Source organism: Lycorma delicatula, chromosome 2 (assembly GCF_047948215.1).
Source record: "Lycorma delicatula isolate Av1 chromosome 2, ASM4794821v1, whole genome shotgun sequence".
NCBI lineage: Eukaryota > Metazoa > Arthropoda > Insecta > Hemiptera > Fulgoridae > Lycorma > Lycorma delicatula.
The window spans coordinates 80,433,431-80,453,880 of NC_134456.1; the positions used below are offsets into that span (position 1 = coordinate 80,433,431).

At 29.8% G+C, this 20,450-nt stretch overlaps 1 protein-coding gene across 4 annotated transcripts in view; it reads right to left on the reverse strand.

Annotated features, from left to right (window-relative positions):
• Positions 1 to 20,450, reverse strand: part of LOC142320205 (uncharacterized) — an 804,138-nt gene that overhangs the window by 141,596 nt on the left and 642,092 nt on the right. The gene's annotated exons all lie outside the window — the stretch shown is intronic.

Genomic DNA, 20,450 nt, shown 5'->3' on the forward strand with positions numbered 1-20,450 from the left:
CATTAATTGAAATAGGTAGAATAATTTTTACTCTATTAGGGTAAAAGTTAGATGTTTATCAGCTACATATCCTTAAATCCCAAATAGAATCTAGTTTCGTGATTAATTGATATGTAAATAGGTAACCATAACTGGTTTTCCTTTTTTTCGAAATTAATGTTACTTACTCTTGAATAAATTTTCTGCCAATTTTAAACAATTTATTTCATCCTAAAGATTATATTTATAAAATTTTATTGAAAAAAATTTCACTTCAAGTTGACAAAATGACCAATCTTGATTATTTTCTTCAAAAATGTTGAATAATTAAAAAAAATAAAAAAAGGACATTGTACTGTTCATTGTAATAGGGATTCGAGTGAAACGCTTTAAAGTACTTCTTTAAAGTACTTTTCTAAGAACCAATCAATTTTACGTTTATTTTAAATATTTCCAAGAAAAACTTTATTGTTTATTTATATAATATAACAGAAATAATGAATTTATAATCTGCATCATAAAGTTTAAGCTATTTTTTAATTTAATTTCTCGAACATGATACCGCTGATATGTTAAATAAATAATATTAACAATTAATGAAATCCACCCTACCAGCTTTGTATGAACTCAAGATCTTTCGGCTTACTTGAAAGCCATCATCAGGAGATAAAATTATTGCATTAAAGTCCAAAATTAAAAAGATCATAGATAAAATGTAAAACAGTCATGACTGTCCAGTCCTATCACTATACTCTCGTGGATTTCATTAATTGGTAATATTATTTATTTGTAACTTGTTGAAACTTAAACAATATTCCTTCATATTCCTCAATAAGTAATGATCGATACGAGGTATAAATTATATAATCTCAAGATCAAAATATTCTGTGGTTCTTGAGATTTAAAATTTGGCTTTCGAAACTTTTAAAAAAGTAAAACAAGTCTTAATATTTATAATATTAAAATAATAATAATAATAATTTTATTTGCGTAATAATTGTGAATTAAAAAAAAATATGAATATTTAAATTTGTGAAATGGATCTTTCAATGTTGCTGGAAAATTGTGGTTAGTTTCTTCATAACTAGAGAGAAAAAACCCGTAAAAATAAAACTTTTATTGATTAGCAGAGTAGAGTAAATTCCCTCAATAAAGTTGAAAGTCATTTTATTTTTCTTATAGAGAGAAGTTTTTCCCTAAGGTACACCAGTGTTCAGAGCCCTTAGCGTCTTTCCTAATTGGCTTTACATCATTAGACCAATAATAGTTTTCAAATAAATCTCCTGGCAGTTAAATTGTATTTAAACCGTTAATTAAGTTTTCATTAAAAACAAAAAAATATACATACCGTTCTAAAATTTTATTCTAATAATTTCTGAATGTGTAACTGTTATTAAACAAAAATGTTCTGTAGCGATTAAACATAATATAAAAAAAATATACGATCTCTCTCCTACCTTCTTCAATAAAAATACTTTTACTCGGTATTATTTTTCGCACATATCAAACTAATTTTAAAAGATTGTAGGAATTATTAATATATCTGAACAATACAAAATAAAAATAGGTGATTCTAATTCAAAAGGCTGAATCGATTTCGAGTTGAATTTAAGATAAATACTAATTCATTTGAAGGGAAAAATAATAATAATAATTCATTATTTATTGTAATTATATTACTATATTATATATCTACTGTTATCTATTTATTTATTATTTATTCATAATCATGTATGATTGAGAAAATCATAGACAACAAATCTCCCCTCCTACGAAGTTTTAAGACCTGCCAAGATACAGTCACCAGTAAATATTGTACATAAAAATATTAAAGAGACATATGGAAAGGCTAAAAATTCTCTTCTGACTAATCATAAGATGAAGGAAATTTTTGCAAAAATACAGAAGTTTAAACCTAATATAATGCAGGTCTAAGTTTCGGATATAGAAAACTCCCAGTTAGGAAAATCAGAAAGATGATGAGATATTGATTTCAGTTAGATTTTTGAACAAGTGCTATGAAGCCTCCGAAATCATAAAGAAAAGAGAAAGCGAGCATTTCAACTGTCCTAAAAATTTCAGCAGGGAGTACATCCAGTCTAAAATTGGATGCAATACTCCCGTTCCATCTGGCCACAGGTATCATCCGATTCCGGTCACAAAGCATCCTCTCTACTACCGTTGGTGGTATCGGAGATGAAAGAAGATTCTATCATTGAGACCACCTTGTCTTCAGAGGTGGAGACTATCAGGAGGATGGAGAAAAGAAATAAAAAAGTTGGCTTAAGGGTTAACCTAGGCGACAAAGTATGTGATACTTTTAATGTCAAGAAGACTGATGCTTTTTTTTGTATTTTGCATTCTCTAAGCTACTGATAAAATTAATTTATTATAAGGATTATTTTTTAATATTTTCGGGTCCTTTGCACCCGTTTTGCTCACATTTTTTTAGAAATGGATTGCATGTTTTAAAATGGCAAGGGAACAATACATCCTTGAATTCATTTGGGGTTTTAATGTTCTACGACGTCTGTTTTTAGAATGGTCGTTTGACAAGTCTGATCTATTGCCTTAGTTTCTATTTTTTAGTCAGGATGGGAAAGCTTTAACTTGCAACAAGATCTAAGACTAGTCGATGCCTGCTATAAAAAAAAAAAAATAAAAGGATTTTTACCCCGAATTATTTATAATTTTTAGAAATTAGTACAGGAAAATTAATAATAGAATAAATCACTGAATCTAATTAATTATGGCAGGATTAGATAATTCTGATTTGTAGATTAAATATTGAGTAATCAAATAGTTAATGCGACTTACAGGTTGATTAAAGTGAAAAATAATACAGAAAAAAAATTATAAAGATATCTTTGACAATATCATCAATCATTAAGGAAATAAGAAATAACTTTGTGGTTTATTTTATATCAAAATTCTGGCCCAGTTTATAGACAGTTTTTTTGTTTTGTTTTTAATCTCATCATTTAAACGTGCAATATATATATATATATATATATATATATTTTTTTTTACCATGGTTATATTTAACATAGGAACGATGTGGTTGACTGGGTAATTTACTGCATTTTTTCTTCCAAACATCTTCCGTAGGACTCAATTATTTGTAGTTTTGCGACAGTTAATGTCTTAATATAGCAGAGCTCAATGTTTCTTTAGTAGGAAAAAATTAGGGAACCCTCTATTTTACCGACGATTTTATAATTTTAATAAGTACATAGTAGTAATTTTAATAATTAATTATTTAATTTTTATAGTAGTTGAATCAATAATGTTTGTTCTGTGTTTATATATTTTTTGATCACTCTTCATAAACGGATACCCATTGCAATTTTACGGATTACAATAACAAAAAGAAACATTTAAGTTAGTCTGACAAGAAAAGTATTGTAGAATACAAATTATAACTTTGTTCTTTTAGGTAATATAATTTATCTTTTAAGCAATAATGTGTACGCCTGCGGGAAATTCTTAAAGGACTTTTTTCATTTAGTTGTACAATTGTCTTTGAATGTTCACCAGATAGAAGTTTTGAAACCGGATTGCTCTGAGCAGAAAATAATTACTTTAATGTAACCTAAAAACAGTGCTCGTTACAACTTGGCAATTAGTTCTAAACCCAGATAATGGTGGTAAAAGGAAACAAACAACCCATCGATAATGCTTCAAGATCATTCCAAATAATGGGTACAGTCCCATTCATAATTCTTTGGTAGAATATTGTGTCTTCAATTAAAATGCTAGTAGTGCAATACGGATGAGGTGATCAGTTGAAGTAATTAGTTTAATGATATTAAAAAACAGTTGTAAAAAAAAATAATTTAAAGTAATTTCATTGAGGTAGAAATGGATAAATTTAAAAACATTTTATAGAAAACGGGAAAATGTAAACGTATTTTTTAATTAAAAAACAAACGACAAAACAAAAAGCAGCAATTTATTTTAGTTATTTAATTATTTTTAATGAGAATTTTTAAGCCTACGAGAAGAATTACTAGTAGGTTATTGCAAACGGAGAAGATGAAATAGCTAATAACATTCACAATATTGCAGTAATTACAAAAAAAAAAGGTTTGACAAAACGCTTAAAAACTTTCTTATGTTAAGAATACTGAAAATAACTTAAAAATTAAAGTAATAGACTAGAATATATCAACAAAATTGATTTAAAGCAGCTAATTAAAATCACGTTCTTAAAAATTAGAAAAATGTAATCGTAAGTAAAACTAAAAAAAAGAATTTCTAATGCTTATTAAATATTATAAGATATTTTAAAAATAAATTTTAATATCTAGGATATAATAAACTGAAATATTGATGATTTGGGATGAATCAGTGGTAATTTTTCCCAAAATACCATTTTACTACGGATTCATTTTTAAAAGGTTTTAATGTTAACTAAAATTTTTGAATCTTCTGTTTGAGAAAATCGATTTTTTGAAATTTTGAATTCTTGTTATTAAATATTGTGGGCTAGGAATGTAACACTGATTTAACAGTAAGGCAATATTCCTTTAATATTATTTAAAAAATTTGATGGAATTGATCCGTTAGTTTTCCAAGTTTGGTCGAACATCGTAGGAATAAGTAAATATAAATCAACATTAGGGAGCATAATAATTTGAACTTAATTTATCTCAAGATTATTTCCTCGAATTATGTTTTAATAATCACGATACTTTCTTATATTTAGGTTTAATTGTACGTGAAAAGAGAAAAAATACATAATATTAAAAGTTTTATTTTAGAAATTTAATAATTTTACAGTGGGGTTAATTTTGAAGGTTTTTCTGGTTGTTTTTAATTATAGTAGTACAAAAATGTTCTAAAAACATAAAACTTTCAATTTCTACTCAGAATTCTAAATAATTTAACGCTCTAAAAAAAATGTATGTTTCAATTATTTCTAAAAACCTTAAAATAACTCCGAAGTATAATAATAGAAAGTATTACCAAAATGTTATAATGAAATAGAATATTACGAGCAATACTAAACAATGTGAGCTGCAGAATATGTTACACATATTTGGTGGGTGGGGATACACTGTAAAATATGATCGGAATTTATGCCATGTATCTCGAATAACTCAAAAACGATTAGCCGTAGGATTGAAATTTTGGAGTTAGGACAGTTATAACATCTCGTTGTGCACCTCACTTTTTATTGCAACTGACTTAATTTAAAGTATCCTCCTAAAAAGCCCAAAATTCCACAAAAATTGGACTTTGGTCTTTTTTTTTAACTGTCGTAACAAGTCCTCATTGGGGGCTTTACAATGATATATCATAAGTGGTACTTATCTTCATTGGTATTTTGTAGATGATTAATATTCACTATTTAAGCTTAAAGCTTTAAGTCAAAGCGTGAGAATATGATATGAAAATTTTGTAGTATATAAAAAATTATATATATATTTGTAATCGGGATTTGAATCCTAGGTCCTTCTAGATGAAAGGTTGAAATGCTACCATTCTAACGAGGAGGGATAGTTACTATTTTTTATTATTTAAGGAAATATTTTACTCGTATTTTAACGTATATTTTACCAAAATTATTCATACACCTCTAATAAGCTTCGAAAACTGTACAGCCTTTCGCAAATAAAATGTTCTGATATATTTCTCGGGTACCGTTCCCTCAATTTTTATGTCATAAAGAAGTTAAAATATTTCTTACAGCTCCTATAGGTTTTCATAAATATAACTTGAAGAAGAAAACACTCATAAAACAATAAAAATCATTTTGTTCCTTAAAAACGCTATATCTCGGCAAATGTTTTTGGAATAACAAAAAAAATTTCATATTTTTTTTCGTGTAATGTATAGTTACAGGAAAAAAATTACATGGAAAAAATAATAAATGGAAGTTGGATAGAAATCTGAAAATTATGGAGATATTAAGACAGTTTTGAAAAGCTATCTGGCACGAGATGTCTCTTATCTGGCAAAAAACAACTGCTACTTACATAATTTACAATATACAAACGACACTACCGACTCTACTTACTCTACTGACGCAAAACTACTAACTCATCTAATGAAAATTTGCAATCCTGTGTTGGGAACTCTAAAAAAATTCTTCTAGCGATGGAGATTCTTAAATTTGGCCATTTCTTAAATTCTTACAAAATTTATAATAGACACTGTCACGACTGAACATAATTAAGAAAATATAATGTTTCATAACAAAATGTAAAAAATATTCCATTGTAATTTTAACAATTTATTCAACGGTATAAGTTTTCACCGATCTCTATGGCAATTATCGGCATTAGGTTTTTTTTTATACTGTAGGTTCCTCGTTTAAATACCAGTAAGACATGAGATTTTTACCACACCCTAAACATTGTTGTACTGCAATCTCTTTAGTAATTTGATATCAGAAAATCGAACCAAGTAATTCCATTAAGCCCGCAAACAAAAGGGAAAAATTGTCATAAAAAATTCATCTTTTAGTTATTATTGATGATTATTAACAAAAATAAAGTTCACCTATTGCACCTATTGTAACTTTTTTCTAAATAAATAAAAAACCACGAATGTATTTCGGAAGTAAAAGGAAAAATTTAACAAAAATTTTGAAAACGAGTTTATTGAAACAGAAATTGTTTCTAATTAATTCAGCTCAGAAAATTTAATAAATATGGATAGAAATCTAAGTGTAAATGAAAAGCTACATTGAAAATTTTCTCTACAACATGGTGATGATTAAATCAATGATAATGAAAACGTATATTGCATATAGAGATCAAGTGTATATTTCAAGATTAATAAAAATAATTCGGGGATTTAATCGTTTAAATCGATGGTCTAAATGTTTTAATAATAAGTGGAAAAAAGTTTTAAAAACAATACATTGTTTTTAAAACTTTTTTCCACTAAAGTGAATTTTGTATACATTCCATGTTAAATAATAAGAGGAACGTTTAAAATAATAATCTACATAAATAAGAAATGTTAATTTGTTCAAAATTTTAAGTCTCCAAAAGTTCTTCGCCGATTGCTTTGAAATTGTGATACAACGTTGCATTCGAATACGCGCGTATTTTTATATACCTACTATTTATAAACCTAAAATGTAACAGCTGTGACAGAAAAAACATGCTTTTTTTTAAAAAACAGCGCTATCTGTTGGACATAAAAGCTACACACGCTATACTAAATATTTTACGATTCCATTTCAATGTTTCCGATATGTGTGTCCGCTATAGACTAAAAAACTACTGGACTGATTTATGCGCGGGAAAAAAAGGAGAAAGGGAAAAATCGGAAACGGGAAAAATCGGAAAAGGTAAAAATTGAAAAAGGTAAAAGAGAAAAAGGGAAAACGGAAAGAAGGGTAAAACGGGAAAAGAGAAAAAATAAAAAGGAAAAGGGGGAAATGGGAAGGGGGAAATAGGAAGGGGAAAAATGAAAAAAGGAAAGAAAAATGGTGAAAGGAGAGGGAAAAGGGAAAATGGGAGAAAAGGAAAAGTGGAAAAAGGAAAATGGGTAAAAGGGAAAGGTTAAATTTTGTGAAGTTCCGTAATGTTTATTTTGTTAATGTTTTATCAAACTATCAATTGTATTCATTTAATCTATATATATATATATATATATATATATACTAAAATCTAGCAATAGCGAAGCATTGCAGGTCCGCTACTAATAATTAAAAATAATAATAATAATTAAGGAGATTAGACTCAATTAAATTGAATTTTTTTAAAATTTAATCTGTACGCTGACAATACATTTAGTTGTATTTTATTTTTTTGTGTTTTAATCTATATATATAAAAACGAATGTTTGTCGTCTGTATGTCTTCCTAAACCATTCATCCGTTAGCGATGAAACTGTGTGGAATGGTTGGACACATGCCAGGGAATGTTTCTGAATTAGTTTGGACCCACTAGGTGGCGCTGTGGTCGAGATATTTTGAAAAATTGTATTTATGGTCCGATTTGGCACATATTCAGAATATGTGTTATTTACACGGAAAGAAATACCTCTGCAAAAAATGGACCCGTTAGATGGTGCTGGGGTTGAGATATTTGGAGAAACTTGGATTTATGGTCGGATTTGGGTCATATTTAAAATATATATTTGTTACGTGAAAAGAAATATTTTTATAAAAAAATGGACCCCTTTTTTTTAATAAAAATTTGTATTTATGGACCGATCAGAATACTTATTAGTTATGCGAAAAGAGAAATTTTTGTAAAAACTATACCCGCTAGGTAGGGCCGGTGTCGAGATATTTACGAAACAAAGAAAGAAGTATACAAACAGACTTCTTCTATAGATATAAAAGGCAATGTTCGTATGTGTGTCCGCTATAGACTAAAAAACTATTAGACCGATTTACGCTACTGGTCCGATTTAAAAGGGAAGAGGGGAAATGGGGAAAAGAAAAAAGAACAGGAAAAAATAGAAGAAGGGAAATAGGGAAAAAGAGATAAAGTGAAAGGTTAAATTTTATGAAGTTCCATATTGTTAATCTTTTTAATGTTTTACCAAACTTTCAATTGTATTCATATATATATATATGTATTGTATATATATACTCAAATCTAGCAATAGCGAAGCATTGCCGGGTCTGCTAGTTTTTATTATAAAATCATGATATAAGAAGTTGAAGAAAAGTGAAAAAAAAATTACTTTATAATGGCCTAAATACTTGACATATTTTCTTTTACAAACTATTTTCCTTCTAGTTTTCATGAAACATTCCTTCAAAGTTTCTCTCAAACTGTTAAATTATTCAGAAGTTATCTTTACGCTAACACACACATAAATGCCTAGGTACCATTGAGACCACGCCTCATTCAGTCAATAAAATTATTACAAAAAAAAGAAAAAGATTTTATACCTTCTATTTAATAAAAATATAATAATATAATAATTCAAATCCATACGTGCATATTTTTTGACAGGTAAATATATCTTACATCAATTCTAATATCTGTGACAAAGGTTATCTTATTCCCAAAGTGGCTTTGGAAAATATCCAGGTGTCAAGAAACATGCAAACTACTACTATTATTATACTGCTGGCAATTCCTGTCAAGCGACGATATCTCTTCACCATACATTTTTTCATTGCTTTTTTTCTGTTTCTTTCAAACATCTCTTTTTCTACTTCCCTTTAAACAACCATTCATAAATTCTTATTGCCAAAGAAAATGGCTCCCTTGATGTAAACTGTGACTGATATAAAGATATTACAAGTCACCATTCTTTTGCTATTAATATTTTCTATTTATGTTACCCCAATATAGACGTTAAACCTTGGTTATATGATTTATATATACTACAAATATATATTTAAAATAAACCAGCATGAAAAATTACAATAATAGTAAAAAAAAGTCTTATTATAAGAACTATTTTAGCGTAACTATAAAACTAAGATTTATGTAAGTTTTATTAATAAACGATTGAACCAGTCTATATGTTTACATTACGGTCTATACGTTTTATATGTGATATATAAATTGGTTATTTTATATATATATATATATATATAGGTAAAAATTGGTTTTATATATATATATATATATATAGGTTAAAATTTAATTTCAAATAACCTTTTTATAAATTTATAATAATCTTAATGAGGAATATGAGAAATAACTGCTTATTTATTTTTATAATAAAAATATTTTATTGTTTATATTAAGTATAAATATAAGTATAATAAAGTATATATTATAAATTTAAGTATAAATAAGTATAAATAGGTATAAAGTATAAATATAGTCAAATTTCTTTTAATATAACATAGTATTGAATGCTGGTTAAGCGCCATATCCGTTATGATTGTAAGGTAACGACCTGACATAAGTTACAAATTATTCTCAAAAAATGAAATAGCTGCTTTCAAGAACAACAAGCACCTCGTGCCAAGCTTACTAAGAAAAGTGAGATGTGAACTGATTTATTGTGCTAGGTACGTGGTATTCAGTCCTAAAAGTCATTCTGCTTCCCGCAGGGACTTGATTGTAGAGCAGAAATTATTACTTTTTATTGAACTGCCCAAAAAGAAGTATAATGTTTTTAGGGTATATGTATGTACGTATTTTTTTTGTTCTAGCAGCTCAACAGCTGAACCGATTTAGATGTATGACCTCACGTTGGAATCCTTACATTAACGGAAGAGTCATATTATTACAGTTAGTATATATATATATATATATATATATATATATATATACTAACTCCGAATCGCAACTTCGCCTGCGCTATAAGGCTAGTTTCGTTTCTCTTAGCGGTCAATTCTTTTATTTTATGTTCTTTAGTCAAGTAACAGGAGATAGGTGCAGCCAGTCACTCATACATTTACGGTGGCAGTGGCTGTGTTGATTGAAACACAGCGCCGTTTACCTTTTCATTCCTAAAAAAACCGGAATTAAAGAAAACCCCTAAAATCGTTTTTAAATATTTATCTGAAGAGTATTTGCAAGCCCAAATCTACTAAATATTTATTTAGTTTACTATAGTCGGGATCGGGAAAATTTACAATCATTGATCAAAACCATCTTTAACTTTTTTCATCCCCTTTCAAGGTCGAATTTCAATGATCTAGAAATTGGTTTATTGATATGAAAATTACATTCTCCAAAAATTAGTTCATTTGTTATTTCATTAGTTCATTTGTTTGAAATTCTTCATTTGTTACTGAGAAATTAAAAAAGTAACAGGGTTTAAAAGAAAATCAAAAATTCATTTTAACATTTTTAATCTTTGAATTTCAAAAAATGTAGAAATCAATTTTTAGATATTCTCATATCAAAATTACACACAACAAAAATTAAATTGATATCTACATCTGTTACCGAGAAATAAAAAGATAATAATAATAGTAATTTCATGTTACTCCATTTTAAACCATTAAACTCGGAATGTCAAAGTGGATTGTCTTAGTATGCACTTACACCGTAAGGAGAAAATGTATACAAATTTTCATCAATTTATCTTCAGTAGTTTTTGGTGGCTATTGATCACTCACATGTTATATTATATATATCGCATCCCACGTCTCTGCTTTGGCTGAGATTATAATGTAGCCAACCAATTTTCGAACAGTATTAAATTGATAGAACTTCGGGTATATGATATTTTATGCGGCGTTTTGATTTTCTGGTAGCAGAATGTACTGACTTTCATGAATTACCAGTTCTGGAAAGTCCAACATATAATTGTCCATGAGAAAAACAGTCTAATCGTAAATCAATGAATGTCTGGCCTTGCGCTTTATTGATTGTCATAGCAAACGAAAGTTTTATAGGGGATTGCAGCCTCTTGAATTGAAATGGTAAGTCTGTTGGGATCATTGTGATTCGGGGTATAAGAGCAAGCTCTTTTGCAGCTGAACCTGTTAAAATAGTAGCCTCCTTGGAGGGTTAAGGTTTCGTAATAAAGTAATCGGAACTCTCATTTGAAGGTTGAGACTATGAAGTGGAAAACGTACAGGATTAAGAGAAGTCAAAAATTCTGGAGGATAATGGACTGCATTTTCACTATTGATTACAGAATCTACATATCGAAATTCCTTACTTTGGCCTTCAATGTTTTCTAAAATCATATTATTAATTTCAAATGCAGAAATATTTCGAGGAGTTATGATAAGTTTTTCGCAAAGCCATTCGTACGTTTTTTGTAAAAGTTTACTAACTTCTGGATAAATATTGTAAATGTGATCATCCATTGTATGCATAACGGTACCAATATTTTCATCGACAGAAAATTAATCATCATTGTGAGGAAGAGTTCCATTTCCAATATTTAGTAGTTGTAAGGGAAAGTTAGCATCGTCACCCCCAAGATGAACTTTCATATTAGTTCTTAAATTAATACTGAGGACAAATTTTAATTAGGGTGATGATTTAATTAAGGGTGATGATGATTAAGGTGATGAAAAACACCAACCATAGTTCCTCTCGCGAAGACAGGCAATGTCTGCCGAAATTCTCCAGCAAACACGAAAGTTATACCACTTGTTAATTTACCACCCATGATATAATATCTCGAAGGGTTCAATCAATGGCTTCAACATGAGTTCGATGACTCATTGTGCATTCATCCCACACTATAAGTTTAACATCGCAAAATTTATCCAAGTGGACCATTTTCACGAATAGAACAAACAGATTCTTGCCCACATGCAATATTTAACGGTAACTTAAAAGTGGAATGTGCAGTTCTCCCACCATATATAATTGTAGCAGTTATTCCTGATGATGCTACACCGATTGCAACGTTTTTAGTTAAGCGAACTTGAGCAAGAAGCAGATTGATTAAGAAACTTTTCCTAGTGCCTCCAGGAGCATCTAAGAGAAACTCTTTGGGTTGTTGTAGCAACACTATCATTTATATCATCAAACGCCTGTCCTTGATCTGGTACTAATTAAGAAGATTAATACTTACAAATTATTTTTGTTCAACGACGTCGAAAGAAAGTCCTAACATTATATCATAAGCATTAATAGCTTCTTGATTATCACCTGTTGGTGTTGGTAAACCGTAATCGCGTAAGTATTTTTCACTTAACGTAACGATAATATCTTCAATCTCAATGAGATCTCTATTCAATATTTCATCTGAAATTGTAATCCCAACTTTATTAGTTTGATGTCAGATATGAAATAAAATGTATTTACAAAAGTTATTTTGGAACATTTCCCACAATACGTTCGTTTGGGCAGGATGACAAAAACTAATATAATTGCAAATAATTCTCTCAATTTAGGCGAAGATTGACAGATAGAAATATCAGCAAGCCTGTCTTTCCAATGATTACCATCTTCCAATTAGCCAAGTGCAGCGCAAGCAGCTTCATATGTTTGATGTAGCACACCATTAACAGTTTTCAAGTAATCAAAAGATGTAGAACCTTCAAAATTATTGCTATAACATACGCAGATGAAAGTATTCAATTTGGTTTGAATGAATTGTATGTACTCTACCCAGAGCAGCATCCTTTTTGATTCCAGGAATTCCTTCGATGTCAGTTCCGCTTTTTCTTCTGCTAAACTTATTATTATAGATATAGCATCTAGGAACTTAAGGATATAACAGTGTCTTAGCGAAGTCATCGGACTGACAAAGTTCAAAAACAGCAATAAGAATGGTCTTCTGTAACTTTCAAGTATTTGTTGGACATTTTGTTCAGTGAAATAAATACGTTGATAGTTTTCTAAGTGAACCGTTATGTTAACAATAGTGGAATACCGTAGATGTATTGGAAAGTCAAAAAATCGCCAATCGACCTCAGATGTACATACCTAGCTACCATAAATGTACTGATTCAATTCATCTTTTTGATTTTCAACCGAAAAAGTTGCTTGATTTCAACCTTTGGTTGTTTGTTTGTCGTATGTTCTCACATTTTTATTTTAGCTGCTATTGGCGTAAAGCGGACCAATGGCGGTGCGCAGGAGGCTGCACACAGCTCCCTCCACGTTAGAAGAAAAGATTTACGCTCTCTCCCGCTAGAAACAGTCCGTTGTCAATTAATTTACAGATTCTTTAATTTAATTTCTAAGCGTAGATTATTTATATTTATATTTTATGTTTGTATTTTTATTTACTTATTATTATTTATTAATTTTATAAATTTGAATAATCAGATATTTATCGCCTATCACAGAACTAATATATCATATTACCTGAGAAATCGAATACAATTGCAATAACCTAACTACTATATATATCTCAAAGAAACGAATAAAATATCGGATTTTTCATCTGCAATCCCAAAAACCCCGCATAGCCATTGTGCAGATTTTACAATTTTTTACACCCGTACCTTTAATTTACCCCCACACGGGGAGATTTGTAAAAGTAATGATGGAATATTATATGTCACCCGACCTTAGTAACTGTGCAAAATTTCATCAATAAGCAATGTCAGGAAGTATGCTAATTTAAGGATGCAAAATATGAGGACAAACATAAAAAAAAATACATTGTGAGTTAAAGGTAAGATAGTAAAAATAAAACATTTCAGAATTATCATCTTTTTCTACATAAAATCTAATTTTGTTAAATATGGCATATTTTAATTGATTTTTTGTTCCAGTGATAAGATTTTAGGCCTGTTTGTCTTATTAAACATGATTCTTAGATTGAAATCTCAAAGATAATCTAATTATAATTCAGTTTATGGTGAATGCTTTTTAATAGGATATGAACTAGCTGTACTGTTTAACAACAGGTCTAGGTAATTTCCCTAGTGTTGTTTAAATTTTGTACAGCTGGTTGTAATAACGGTAGTTGGTTTTAAAGTTAACGTCAGGGAGATAACTATGTATAAATAAACTTAAGAAAACAAATAAAAGATGAAACTAAAAATATAATAGAGGTTTCAAATAAAATTTTTACTAAAATAAAATTAATCATTAATGAAAAAGAAATATAGTGCATAGATTGAATTAATTTAATTTATTTATAAACTTAAAATTAATCGAAAATAAAAGTACATCCAGTGTTTACGAGAAAAAGGCAGAGCTTGAATTTCAGCCCGATTGAATACATTGATCAATTATCGATACGTATATTATCTCTACGGTAGAAAATGTAAAAAGTGCCATGGGGAGGTATTCATTGACAATGTGAATATCTTTTATTTTTTGAAAAAAAAAAGAATTACAGTTAATTTATGAGAAAAATTAAACCGTAATTTTTATTTATTTATTTCAAACTTATACTCATAGACTGAACACGAGATATTATTTAAATGTCCATAAAAAACATAGAGTAAATAAAAATTTAAGTATTCATCATTTAGTTTTACTCGTACTCTTATTGTAGGACTTTCTCGGATCGCGGTTAAGCCGCCTTCCGAGTAACCCTACAGCTGTGGATTATTTCTGATGCACGGTTTACTCACACATACACACACAACTTAATTTAAAATATTTATAATTTTATTTAAATACTACCAGACCCGGCAAAGCTTCGCTATTGCTCTCTCTCTCTCTCTCTCTCTCTATATATATATAGAGAGAGAGAGAGCAATATCTCTCTCTCTCTATATATATATATATATAGAGAGAGAGAGAGAATGAGAGAGTGGGGGAGAGAGAGCCTAAATGAACACAATTGAAAATTCGATAAAAAGTTTAAATACTGAATTAATTTTACCTTTCACTTATTCTCCTTCCCCTTTTCCCTTTCCAACTTCTCCCATCTCCCTCGACCCTCTCCCAGTTTCCTTTTTATCTTTGCCGTTTTCCCCTTTTCTCTTTCCACCTTTTCCCCGTTTTCCATTTTCCCCTTTAGCCCGCGCGTAAATCGGTCCATTAGTTTTTTTGTCTTTACGCTAAAGACAACACATACGAACATGCCTTTTGTATATATATATATATATATATATATATAGAATAAAAAGGTCTGTTTGTATATTTGTTTGTTTGTTTCGTAAATATCTCGACAGCGGCCCCACCTAGCGGGTATAGTTTTAGCAAAAATATTTATTTTCACGTAACTAATATTCATATTCTGAATATGAACCAAATCGGTCCATAAATATAATTTTTCTAAATATCTCAACCCTAGCGCCATCTAGAGGGTTAATTTTTTGCAGAGTTATTTCTTTCCATGTAATAACATGTATTCTGAATATGAGACAAATCGGACCATAAATAAAATTTTTCGCAATATCTCGACGCCAGCGCCACCTAGCGGGTCCAAACTAATTTAAACCTTCCAAACCTTCCCTGGCATGCGTCCAACCATTCTCCAAGGTTTCATCGCTATCGGATGAACGGTTTAAGAAGGCATAAGAGACATACAGACAGACAAACATTCATTTATATATATATAATATTTTTCATTTAATTCAATTATCCTAACTAAAGCGCGCGCGCATACCATATTTAATTCGCGAGGGTGTGGCACTAACTTTTTTTCGTTTAATCTCCCGGACCACCGTTAAGTATTGCTTCAGACAATGAGATGAATGACAATTTTTGCAGCGTGTGAAAATGGCATGCCTGACCGGGATTCGAACCCGGGACCTTCGGATGAAAGGTCCCGGCACTAACTAAATTAATGTAATTTCACAACATACATAGAACAAATCTTGCTTGTACGGTCGACAGACTGGTGTAGCCGCGAAGCTTAACAAAACATGTACCGAGTTACGGGGGTATCAATTTCAAGACCCAGTCACATTGAGTTATTTTTTTACACTTTAAATATTGTTCATTTATTTAATTCAACCGCTCACCTGTGACGTCACAACATAGCAGTAGTTTTGAGTTTTTTGGAGCGGGGGATGCGATTTTCCAAAATATTGTTATTTTTTAATCGTTAACAAATGCGTCTAAGAAAAATATGACCTTAATTAGGAGAAATCTCGAGATAATGAGGGTGATCCTGGTCTAAATCCTCATCCCCATGATCTTTGAAGTTGAAAATTTAATGGCATCAGTGCCCGATATGTAGAAGTAGTCTGACCAAGTTTGGTCAAAATCGGTCTAGTAGTTCTAGAGATATAAGGTGATTTAGTAGCCAACACCGAACACACACGTGTACATACGAATATTACATCTGGAAAACCAACCGGTTTTTTGGATTTCTTAGGTGTGAAAACACAAAGATTCGGTGAAAACCGCATATGTCTAAATTGGACCGATTACAATACTTTCCCTTCTAGTGCTGTAGCGCTATCTAGAAGAGAAAGTAAAAGTTGAAATAATTACTTAGGTAAGAGTAAATAATAAGTAAAAGTAAAACAAAATAATAAAGTTTTAGGGATAAAATTCATATGAAAATTTGTTATTTTTGTTTAAAATTAACTACCATAACACTTTATTTCTTTAAAATCTATTTTAATGTTACATAGTCCTTTCAATACTTAACGGTCTTCAGTACTTCTAATTACAAACTTTTCTACATTTATTTTGGATAGGTTTTACGTAGTTAAAATAGCACATGATCAGTTTGAAGATTATAAACTGATGTAATTTAACATTAATTACAATGGATTTCATATTTATGTCTTCACTCGAGGTTAATTCTTAATGATCTTATTTCATTTGTAGATCTTCATTAGTAATAATTTTCAATCAATAATCATTAGGTTAGAATAGAATTTGATCTATTTTATTTTCAGAACTGAGAATATAAGTTTTATCTGCATATTGCTTAGTGTATAATGTTTTTATTTATTATTACTTTTATGTAAAAAGTGATGGAATTAGAGACGTTCACAAATTTAGTGTGATTGTTCTTTCACATCTTATTCTGTATTTTACACTCGAATATTATATAAAACAAATCAAATCAATTATCAATTATTATATAAAATTTAATCAATTATTTATTCAAAATATGCTATATTAAGTAATTTTTATTTGAAAAAATGCGAAAAAAATGGGGAGGTTAAAACGAAAAAGTACCACTATAAATAACTGCAAATCATATTTCATTCTCAGGTAAAATTATTAAATCATCGACAAACATTAATGCGTTAATATAAATATTCTTAAGCAGAATGCTCAAAGACACATGCTGTTTCCATTAATAGATCGGCTCACCAAAATATAAATTAAATAAAAACTGGTAACAAATAACAACCTTGGCGAATTCCTAAATTAGTATTTACAAATTATTCTCCACTGATCATCTTCTTAATAATACCAGAGTACAAACTCGTTTTCTTAGAAGTACCTAACTAAATTCAATCACATAAATAAAGTTACATTAGGCTTTCGTTTATCAATACCGGATGCCGCTTATACAGAATACATAATTAATTATTAACATCCTGTTCGTATTATCGATAGGAACGAAGTTACGGAATTTTTTAAAAACTGATTCATTCTGTATACGCTGCATCCGGTTCTAATGACAATACTGTTACATATCAGTTACTCATCGTCGTCTTGTGTATTTGCCATAGTCATTGTACTTTTTGTATATGTGGACGGTTATGTGCATTTTATCTGCTTAGTTTATCTTGTAAATTTTAATGCGGTGATTTATTTTAATTACAACATTAAAATGAGTACAAAAGGACAGCGTCCACAATCTTTTATAGTAAATGAAAAACTACCCGTTATAGAAGAGGCTGAACAAATTGGAAATCGGGCGGCAGGAAGAAAATTTGACGTAGATGAAAGCTGCATTCGAGACTGGCGTAAGAAAAAGCAAATTCTGGTGAAAGGCAATAGTAATAAAAAAGCTTTTCGTGGCTTAAAACCAAAATGCACAGACACAGAAAATAATTGTATGACTTTGTTATGGAAAAAAGTAATGCTGTTATGCTGTCACGACAGAAATGTGTGAATCATATGCTCGTGAAATCACTAAATCGTTGAATAAAGTTGATTTTTAAGCAAGCCATGGATGGATAACAGGATTTTTTGCAAAAAATTAATTGTCAATAAGACGAAAAACGACCATTTTTCAACAACTTCCAGATGGTTATGAACAAAAAATAATACATTTCCACAAATACATAATAAATCTTAGAAAAGATAAATGCTATTTGCCTTCTCAAATAGGAAACGGTGATAAAACCTTCGTATATTTTAAAATGCCATTTGACAAAACCGTAAACAAAAGCGTGAAAAAAGTGTTGCGATTTGCAATGGCGGTGCGAAAAACAAAGGTGTAGTGTTATGCTTTGCATTACTTCTGATGAATAAAAATTACCTCCGTACATTGTTTTTAAAAGAAAAACTCTTCCTACCGTACAGGTAAATGGAGTTATTGTCAGAGCACAGGAATCAGGTTGGATGGACGAAACCTTGATTTTAGATTGGATCAGGTGTGTATCGCAAAAGCGATTAGCAGATTTACTTTATAAAAAAAAATACCGGTATGCTAGTAATGGATAGTTATCGGGGGCATACGACTGATAAAGTGAAACACATTTAAAAAAAAGGGCAATAAGGGTAAGACAAATCAAGTAATAATTCCAGGCGGATTGACATCTCTATTGCAACCAATAGATATCTGCGTTAATAAACCATTCTAATCTGCATTAAAACAACTGTAGAGGAAATGAAATGGCTGATGAAAATTTCTTTCTCACGCCTACAGGAAGAATCAAACTCCCAGATTTTAACCAGATTTGTGTTTGGATAAAAATGCTTGGGAAGGTATTTCCACGGAATTAGTAAGGAAAAGTTTAAAAAAATGCGGAATAACGAACTTGATGGTAGTGAAGACGATCACCTTTGGCAGAGCGACGTGGAGACTACCGGTAAACCTTCTACAGAGATTGGCAGTGACGGTGATTAATTACAAATAAAATCCCATATTAAAAACTGTATTGAAATGATCCTTTTCAACATGATACTTTCCTTTCGTTTTACTGGCTTACTGATTCTGAACTAAACTAGTACCTACGGTAATTAATATTAATATTGTAATTTAAATGAACGAATTAAATTCTTTACTTTCTGAATATTTTCGTATTTATGTATTTTATTATCATATCTATTGTACTTTAAAATACCGATATATACTCGATTTGTTTTTTTTATTTTTATTTTCGGTCTGGAAAATCAAGTTATGGGGCTTGTTCGGGGGCGGGGGGTACGGTAAATTGTCTTTTAATCTTATCAAACGCTTTTCTAATCAAGAAATACTATATACATTTCGAGTTCAAAGTTACCTTTCTTTTTCAAAAACCTGATGCAAGGTGAACCTTTATATCGATGCATGAACGACCCCACCGAAAAACACTTTGTACTTCCGTCATTTCAGATATAGCCTGCACCTGCAACCGATGTGTTGCAGACTACATCATACAACGATAATTGTAACATTCACTTCTATCTCTTTTTTTTTCAATATACGGTGAACTGGTAATAGCAGCCATTCTTGAAAAAGTTTATTTTCACATATTTACAAAGTGCAAAAATGAAGTTTAAACAAAAAAACCACAGTATCTAAATAACTACACATTAATGCTATCAGTATTATACGCCTTTCTGTTAGTTTTCAGAATATCTTCCAAATCTGATGTGATATTATCGATTCCGAAAAGATCAACATTTTCATACACCTATGTATCCTCTTCAATGTCTTGCCACAAATCCAGATGTTTTAACCAATCTGCCTCCTCCATAATATTTAATTTGGTACCATCGTTCTCTCCGTTATTCAAATACGTTATGACTTTATAAGCATGTAACTGTTATCCATTCAAATAACAGTAGCAATAATAACAGAATAACAGAAGCAATAAAATTGTCCCTACGTTTGCCCGTTTTAAACACATACCTTTGTAGCATTACTTTTGTGCTTATAGATATCGTAAACCTCCACTACGCGGCTCTTTATTCTATGCGGTATTTGAAGTTAAATACTATTTTTATTTATTTTAGGTAATTATACGAATTTGTTTTTTAATCTTTGTATTCATTTTATCAAATATAGATTATAAGGGTCACTGATATTTGTTACTATGAGTTGCATTGAATATAACATGAAAGCACAGTTAGCTGTCACTAATG